The following is an 8,723-nucleotide window of genomic DNA, read 5'->3' on the forward strand; positions in this document are numbered from 1 at the left end:
AAGAACGAGAAAAAGCCTACCCTAGAATGGTACTTTCCCCCCTAACACGTCTACTCGCGACTAAAAGGCTACGCAGTAACATCAAAAAGAACAAAGCAACAAGCATACCAAAAATAATGCATAAAAAAGGGGATGATTCAAAAGTTACCTGAATTGATGAAAGGAAGATGAAGCTGAATCTGGGAAAATGCAAGAAACACGAACGGAGGCACCACAGCAAAGCCTTGTAGCAAGGAGGAAGAAGGGAGAATAGGGAGTGCGGAAAAAGTGCATAAAGTGCAAAAATGTCGAAACCACTCGTTTAAAAACTGCCTCCAGAGCGCGAAACGCCTGGGGGCAAAATGGTCTTTTCAAGCGGGGTTTTTTACCCCATTATGAGCATTCAATGCCCGGCGCAGGAAACGAAGCGATGAAACGGTTGTTTGAGCAACCAAGAGACGCGCGTTGGGGGCACGTCCTCCCCACGAGCGACCGACCAGACGAGATGCGAGACGACACGCCATTGGTAGTTCCCACGATTACCATTGGCGCGTGGGGGCACTGTTACGGCCCGGCCCAGAACCAGCTTTGGGCCGACCCGATCCAAGCAGTACCCGACCCGGACACGTGCCCTCCAACCGACCCGGACACGCGTCCTGTACGGTTCACACGGCTGCAGGACAGCGTCCTTGGAAATATGGGCCTGTCCCGTAGGGGCCCACTACTGACATGTATATAAGGGGAAGATTGGCTCTTCCCCCGAGGTACGTCACATCTTTTCAACCCTTCATTCTGCTCGCCTGCACATTGCTGACTTAAGCGTCGGAGTGTCCTTGCAGGTGGCACCCCCCCTCGTCTATTCACCAGCACAAGTGCTCGACAGCTCGGCACATCCACAATCAACGCGACCAAGGTTTGGACATCCTCACCTATCCACCTCTTCACTTGCACACCCGACTTGTCCGGAATCCGACAACCGAACAGATTTGTTAGTAGCACATAGATCATGCTAGTTTATGCTGATTTAGGTTGAAAAAAATAGATAAAACTCTATGCCCTATCACTTTTCATATACATCTTGATGTACAATATAATATCTAACAAATATTACCTTAGCATAATCTAAATATAAATTGATTTAGGGGATTTACGTTTTTAATTTTCATTTAGGAGAATCAAGTAAATTTTATCCTCTTTTATTTTAATTAAATAAAAAAACTTTTAGGATCTATGTATAGTCATCATGTTAAATTAAACACTTGGGATTTTTTTATTATGAAAACAGATCCATTTAAATTGAAAAAATGTAGTTAAATGTTTACTTTAATTGTGCTTAAACCTATATTATAATTTAAAATTATTAAGAATAAAAAAAACTATGTAGTATATTGAACCAACTTAATCAACGCTTTTTATTCAATCCTAAAAGTAAAAAAATTTAATTCTCGAAACAAAGTAAAATCAGATTTTTCTTAGGATTTTATTTTTTATTGTATTAATTAACATTTAAATAGATATAATTCAAATTAATAAATTTAATTTAGTTTTATAAAGTTGTTTACCGTCATATTATATTCATTTCATTAATTTCATTTAGTCAATTTAAAAAAATAACGGCTTGAAATAGTTAAATTTTATCTACCAATAAACACTGGTATTTTTTAAAATTAAAATTTTTAAAAATATGTACTCTTATTGGTTTGATGGTTTAATTTAAATAAATATATTCGTATTTAAAATATTTAAATTATAATATTTCAATAAATGTCCCATCCTTTTTTGTAAAATTTTTGAAATTATGATTAACGCTCATGCTATTGTAAAAGGAAGCATATGCTACCTAGAACAAAATTATATACAATTTAGATACTATTTTTATAATTTGTAGTTTTAATCAGGAATACATAATTGAGATTTACCTGGAAGATATATCACAAACAGCATCTTGTGTGGTGATGATTTCATTCTGCGCAGTTTTTTTTTTTTCATCACTTTTTTTTGCGTTGAATTTAATCTTCAAAAAAAGAAAAACACATGAATAATGTCAGATTGATAATTAAATAAGTTAACAATCAGATAAATTTTGATAAATAATTTCTAACACATAGACATAAAAAAGGTATGGTATAGAACGATTAAATTTAAAAAAATTAAAATAAAATAAAAGTAGTCATCACAAAAATAATTAAATAAAATTGACGTTACGATTTCTTCGAATGACTCTAAGTTGCACGACCAGTCATGGTGTCGCATTATTCGTAACTTGAGTGCTGAAATTGGGTGGATAACAGTAAAAAATAAAACAAATCAATGAAAAGGGTGAATAGTATTATTGACATTACTCTAACAGTTATTTATAACATTTTGCGTATTCGTTTGAAATTTAAAAAGTTATACTCTCTTAACAATAGGAGGTTTAAGTTAGATTTTTTTTAAATTACATCAACCACACACACAAAATTTGTTACAAGATTTTTTTGATGGCCTTTAACAATATTCAAATTTAATTTACTTTTTGCACAAGTTGGCAAACTGTTAAAATTTTCATTTAAAAACGTTGCCTTTCAAATTTTAATTTAAATTTTAAATATAATTCAAATGAATTAACGGATTAATTTCACCATAAATTAAAATCTTAATTGATCATTTAATAAAAAAAAGTTAAACATCCGTTTTTTATAATTTTTATCATTTCAGAAGAATATATTATATTAATTAACAAACGACTTAATTGTAATATTAATATTATGTTTACAAATTACAGGACCTTTATAATCAACTCTATTTTGTAACTTTTTTTTCTATTTATCCAATTCATTTCAAATCCTGTACCTATTATTGCGTACAAAATTAGAACTAAATTAGAAGAGCATTATAGCTTCAACTGCTTCATAAATATTTTTAATCAAATAATTTAATGTCAACTAATTTTAACTGAATGAATTGAATTAATTATTTTAAAATTTCAAAAAGACGATTAAGTTATTATTCGATAACAATAGAAATTGATATATTTAAATTTTAGCAAGAGTATTTTTGGAATGAGTATTTAATTTTTTTTGTTTATATTTTTTGTTGTTGGTAGAACAAACAAAGACCCTCGGAGTAGGACTAACTAATAGGAGTTACAAAAAATTGCAGCATATTTACATTTGCTTAAGAAAACAAATAAAAAAAATTCAACCGACTCTTATCTTCAAGGAACCCAAGAAAAAAGAATAAGAAAGCAAGAGTTAGAGAGCACGGACGGCGGGCTAGATCGATGGACGGGTGGCGGCAGTGGCTCGAAGAGAGGCTAGGGTTAGAGAATGGGAAGTAGTTAAAATCAATAAATCATTCACAAAGTTAAAAACAGCAACACAACCAAATATAAATAAGGCAACACACTACCATCATCTCTTGACGGGTCCCAATAAAAAATACCATTACCAACACCTCAACAGACTGAACAACATCCAGGAATCAAGAACAATCAGCAACAAAAATTAAAAAAAACAGCAACAATTAATCACCTTAAACAAAAAATCAGTAAATATATCAATTAAAATTCAAAAACAGCATACTCACTTCCTCAAAAATTAAAAAGAGCAGCAGCGGAGTAACAAATCCATTTTTAACAACAAAAATCAACAATTTAATTTCAATCCACATTCAGAAATCAGTAAATCACCAAACAGAGAATGAAAGCAAGACCCGAAGAAGTGAAAAACCATGTAAGCCTGTAAGCAGTGCCACTTACCTCTAACGGAGAGCAGAGGACGAACAGACGACCGCTAATGGAGAGACACGACGAACAGATGGCGAGCAACTCCAACCCTCAACCAGACGACGTGTCTAGCAACAAGAGAGTTGTTGGGTTCGAGACAGGGGGAAGGAGGAGGCCTCAGAGGCGCCAACAACAATAGACGGTGGAAGCAAAACCCTAATTTTTTGTTAAATGTAGAACCCTAAGTTTTCAATTTTCAATCTAAGCTTTTCAATTCTTCACGAAGAGTGGGGGGTATTGGGGGAAGGGGCAAGGGGGTGGGTTAGGATGACGCGTTTAAGCGTTTGTTTTTTTTTTCTTTTTTCTTTTTTTTTTGTTAAAGCTCAAAACGACATCGTTTTATAAGAACTAATCGGTTCCTGATCTGACCTAGCCGACAGATAACCGACCGGTTCAGCAGTTTTCAAATAGTTTTTAATTTAGCAGTTCCACATGTTGGACTGGACCGTTTTCTTTGCCATTCCTAGTTGAACAGAAAAAATGTAACAGAAAATAAATCATAACTTTCAATAATAATCAACATACTTTTATCAAGCTGCAATATTTGAATAAAATATTTTTAAATAAATTTAAAAGAAAAAACTATCACTCAAATTTAAAAGTTGAGTGTATTTTTCAAATGTGGGCAACATTATGTAGATTTAAAACAAATTGGATTTCATAACTTTAAAATTGATTTGTAAAAAATTCAATATTTGAAATTATAATTTCCTGAATATACTCAAGCATTAGCCCTTATAAATTTGGAGCACCTAGATCATAGATAGTCAAAAATTTTTATAATTTAGCTCTTCATACGAGAAAAGTCTTAGTTAATTTTAACTTGAATTAACTATTATCACAAAAATATGTCTACGAGGGGAAGAGGTAGGAGGCCGAGCAAGGGAAGAGATAGATCTACCATTAATGTCACAAGCGAATCGACAAAGCCTTTAAACGTAATGGATAAGAATGACAAAGCAAGGAAAAGAACGCTGAAACAAATAATAGATACATCATTAAAGTAACCGATCCAACTTTATTCTACAACTGAATATGGTCATTAAATTATGATTGGTCTATGTCACTATGTGAATACTAGATCTAAGCCCAATTTTATATTTTTCTTAACATTAATTTAATTCTTAATTATTATTCCGTATTATTTCATATAATCGAAAAAAAATTGTATTATTATTTATTAGTACATATCTTTAGTACAAGATTTTAAACATTTTTCAAAATTTGATAGATTGTTTTTAATTATAATTTTAAATCATTAATCATTCATTCCTATGTAAAATAGTTATTCTGCAACATAACTCATGCAAAAATGTATTAGATTAATATTTTAGCGTATTTTTTGTGAAGAACGATGTAATCATTTTTTCAACTTCAAAAAGCTACACTACTCACATATGTTCCATGTTTATGAATAATATATTAGAATAAAACTATTTAAATGTTTATGCTTTCATTTTTATTATTTTGATATTAAATGCCTAAAAGATATAAATTTTATTTTTTTAATTAAAAAGGAAAAAATAAAGTACCTTCTTTGTGATAAATTTTTTATACAAATTAATTTTCATTATTTTATGTACTCTTTAGAATATGATATTAAGGTTTATTATTATTTAGTCTATTGATATTTTAAATATATGTTCATAATTTATGTGTTATGTGTAACATTTAAAATACAGCTTTCATGGAAGTTTAAATACAGGTAACAAGAAACAAAAGGAGGTGAACTCACCCCTCAATAAGAACCAATCTCAACACGTTGAAGCTCACTCACCACCCAACTACAACTAGTACCACCACCAGCATGAAATTATTTTTACTAATGCAGTTGATAACATGACAACAGCCATAACCTCTCTGACGAAATTCCTCAAAAAACAAAAACAAATGGCTTATCCATTGTACGCTGTTAATAGAACAGATTGGACAATCCGTATAAAAAATTTAGCTATTAATAATATGAAAAATATCAATAATTCAAAAATTGATAACAAAGTTGACATAGATAAAATAATTAGCAAATTCATTCAATCCCAAAAATGTCATAAAACAGTTGTATAACCGCCTACACAAATCTCCTAGCAACAATTCTGATAAGCAAACGACCTTACTCTCAAGGAGCTTTTCAAACCAAATGTCTCCCCACGAAGATCATCTGAATTAGATTGGAATTCAAATACGGGAATATATATTGGTAAAATGGGTACCTCATCATTTGGTTTGCCGCGGCGTTCATGTGGCCCAAAAATTCCACATCTATATATATAAAAACATAAACTTGTATTGTAATGACATTTTTTAGTATTATTGTTTTTAATTTTATTATTAAATTACACATGATGATGGCTTTGTGTTTGCAGTGGATGCTCATTAGTTTTAGACCACTGGTGGACATTATTCTAACTACGGATGAGCTTGCTTGTGCCACTTATATTTTTGGCCCAGATTTAATGTTCCAAGTTAATCAGTAAATCCTTATAACGCTATTCGATTTGGTGCAAGTATGCTTTATACTTTGGTAACAACAATTTCCTGAACTAAATATTTGCATGTGTATTTGTAAAGGGATGAAATACTGGTGTTAACTCGTACCTCATATGCAAATAGAGAAAGTTTAGCCACGTTAATTTCAGGAGAACAAGTCATCCAAGATGTAAATATTTTTTTTTTATTATTTAACATGAAAAGTACAAAATGTTAATGTTATGTCATAAATTAAAAATATACAAATGTATTCGTTTTGTAGGTTAGATTCCCTTGCTTGCATTCTCACACAAGAGCATAAAAAGCTTAACAAATTACCATCCATATGGTTTATGCCAACAACCTTTTCGGTAAGTTTCAGTACAAAAATACCCCAAGAAAATTTGTATTTCATATTTTGTTTGGTTTAAGTTTTAAGTAGCATATGAATAATTTGATGTCATATTTTTTTTGACAATAATCAGCAACTAGCACTTACATGGTCCAAACCACCCAATCAAAAGGGAACAATATGCAAATAACTACATGAATAAGATGGAGTACTTGTCAAGGGTAAGTTATTTAATTTTTAGTAAATAAAATATGATTTATTTAATCCAAATTGTATGTTTATCTTAATAGCATAGACTCACAATCCTCATTATTTTGTAAATAAGTAGATTTTTGTCCCATCAACGACCTCAATGACCATTAGTTCCTGATGATCATAGACAAGAAAAAAAGATATTTCTGCTTGATTCTTGTAAAATACCAGCCAAACTATGGTAGGCTATTATCAATTGAAACCATGGTGAGTAGCACAGTCTTATTTTTTTAAAATAAAATTAGTTTTTCAACTTTTATTCTCTATTAATTTTGAATGTTTTGTATATAAGGAAAAAATACCATATCGTTTGAAATTACGATTTGAATTTGTATTTTAAGATCATTGCTATATTCGGTTTGTAAGCTAATAGTAGTTTTTTTAATTTGAAATTAAGGTCCATTTGTTAACACTAATATTGAATTAATAATTTTTAAATTTTTTATCTATGAATTTTAGACGGATAATAAAAATTAACCTATTATATTGCTTGCACTAGACAGTATCCAACCATATTTTATGTCACACAGGCTATATTCATCGAACGAATGTTAGAACACAAATTTTTCTACAATTCTAGTGAAATCACTCTACCTCAAATTCCTAAATTTCATATCGTGGAACTATCTGACCTGCCACAACTGAGGAAAGGCTCATAAGTAATATTATTTCATAAAGTTTTTTACTTTCATTTCTATTAAGTTTGTTATATACGAATCATGTGTTCGGTTAAACTGATAAAGTAGTACAATCACACATTTAACTAAACAGTAATGACTATGATATCTGGGTTGCTCAATGGATGAAAGAGTGCGGGTGGACTGATAATTTTGGCATCACGATAACCAATCTTATTTATTTTATAAATTTTTTATTATTATTAGGAAAAAATGTAATATGTATCTAAGTATATATATTATTCTAATTGCTTCGTGCTTTTTAAAATTATTAGGTCTATGAGAATGATAGGATGAGGTTAGCAATCGACTTGAGCAACAAATTCAATATGAAGAATCAGAAGTTATAGATAAGGCATATGCATATATAAAAAATACTACAAAAACAGTCACGACTGCAAAAAGATTGAAGATTTTTATTTATTTATTTTCATTGCATTTTATATTTGCTGAGACACGTCATATTTTGTTATGCATTTTTTAGTTTAAGTCATTCTTTTATTATTATCCTAACCTCGAAACACATTTCTAACAAATTTGGTGGAGTTAATTTATAGGATATTTTGTTATCTCCTCAAACCTACTGTTGAGTCATTTGATGTTTATTTTTATGCTTAATAAAAGAACTAATATCATTTAACTTAAATTTTTAGTTTTCAAGATAAATCAAAAGATATAACTTTTATGCATTACATAATTTAAAAGATACTTATTATATAGCTATTTAATAATATTCTGAACTTAAAGTAATTATTGCGTCTGGATAGTATTCAAATGACGAACATAATAATAAGAAGATTAACATTAGATTATGAAAATCAATCTCATCGTGAAAATATGATATCATTATTTCTAAAAATGTAAAACCAAGCAATAAAGTATAGTTTAACTAATGTGTACATTGAAATAAATGTGAAATGTATATAGTAGCAGCCACATGTGGAATTGCAATAGCTACCTTTGTCCCAAGGTACTATATTACTAACTTAAATATATAAATTATTAGTTTAAAAACTTACATTTATGTTTTATTTTATTAATTTATTTTGAAATAATAAATTTTGATATTGTTGTTTAGGATCACTAACATCAAATTCGGATAATTTAGCAAAAAATTTTAAATGCTTTGTGTCTTAAGTTTTCTAATAAACCTTCTATAACTCATAAAAATTAACAGAATAGATGATTATAAATCAAAGTGATAGACAAAAGTAAAAGTTGCGATGATGAT

The sequence above is a fragment of the Arachis stenosperma genome, chromosome 4 (assembly GCF_014773155.1).
Source record: "Arachis stenosperma cultivar V10309 chromosome 4, arast.V10309.gnm1.PFL2, whole genome shotgun sequence".
Classification (NCBI taxonomy): Eukaryota; Viridiplantae; Streptophyta; class Magnoliopsida; order Fabales; family Fabaceae; genus Arachis; species Arachis stenosperma.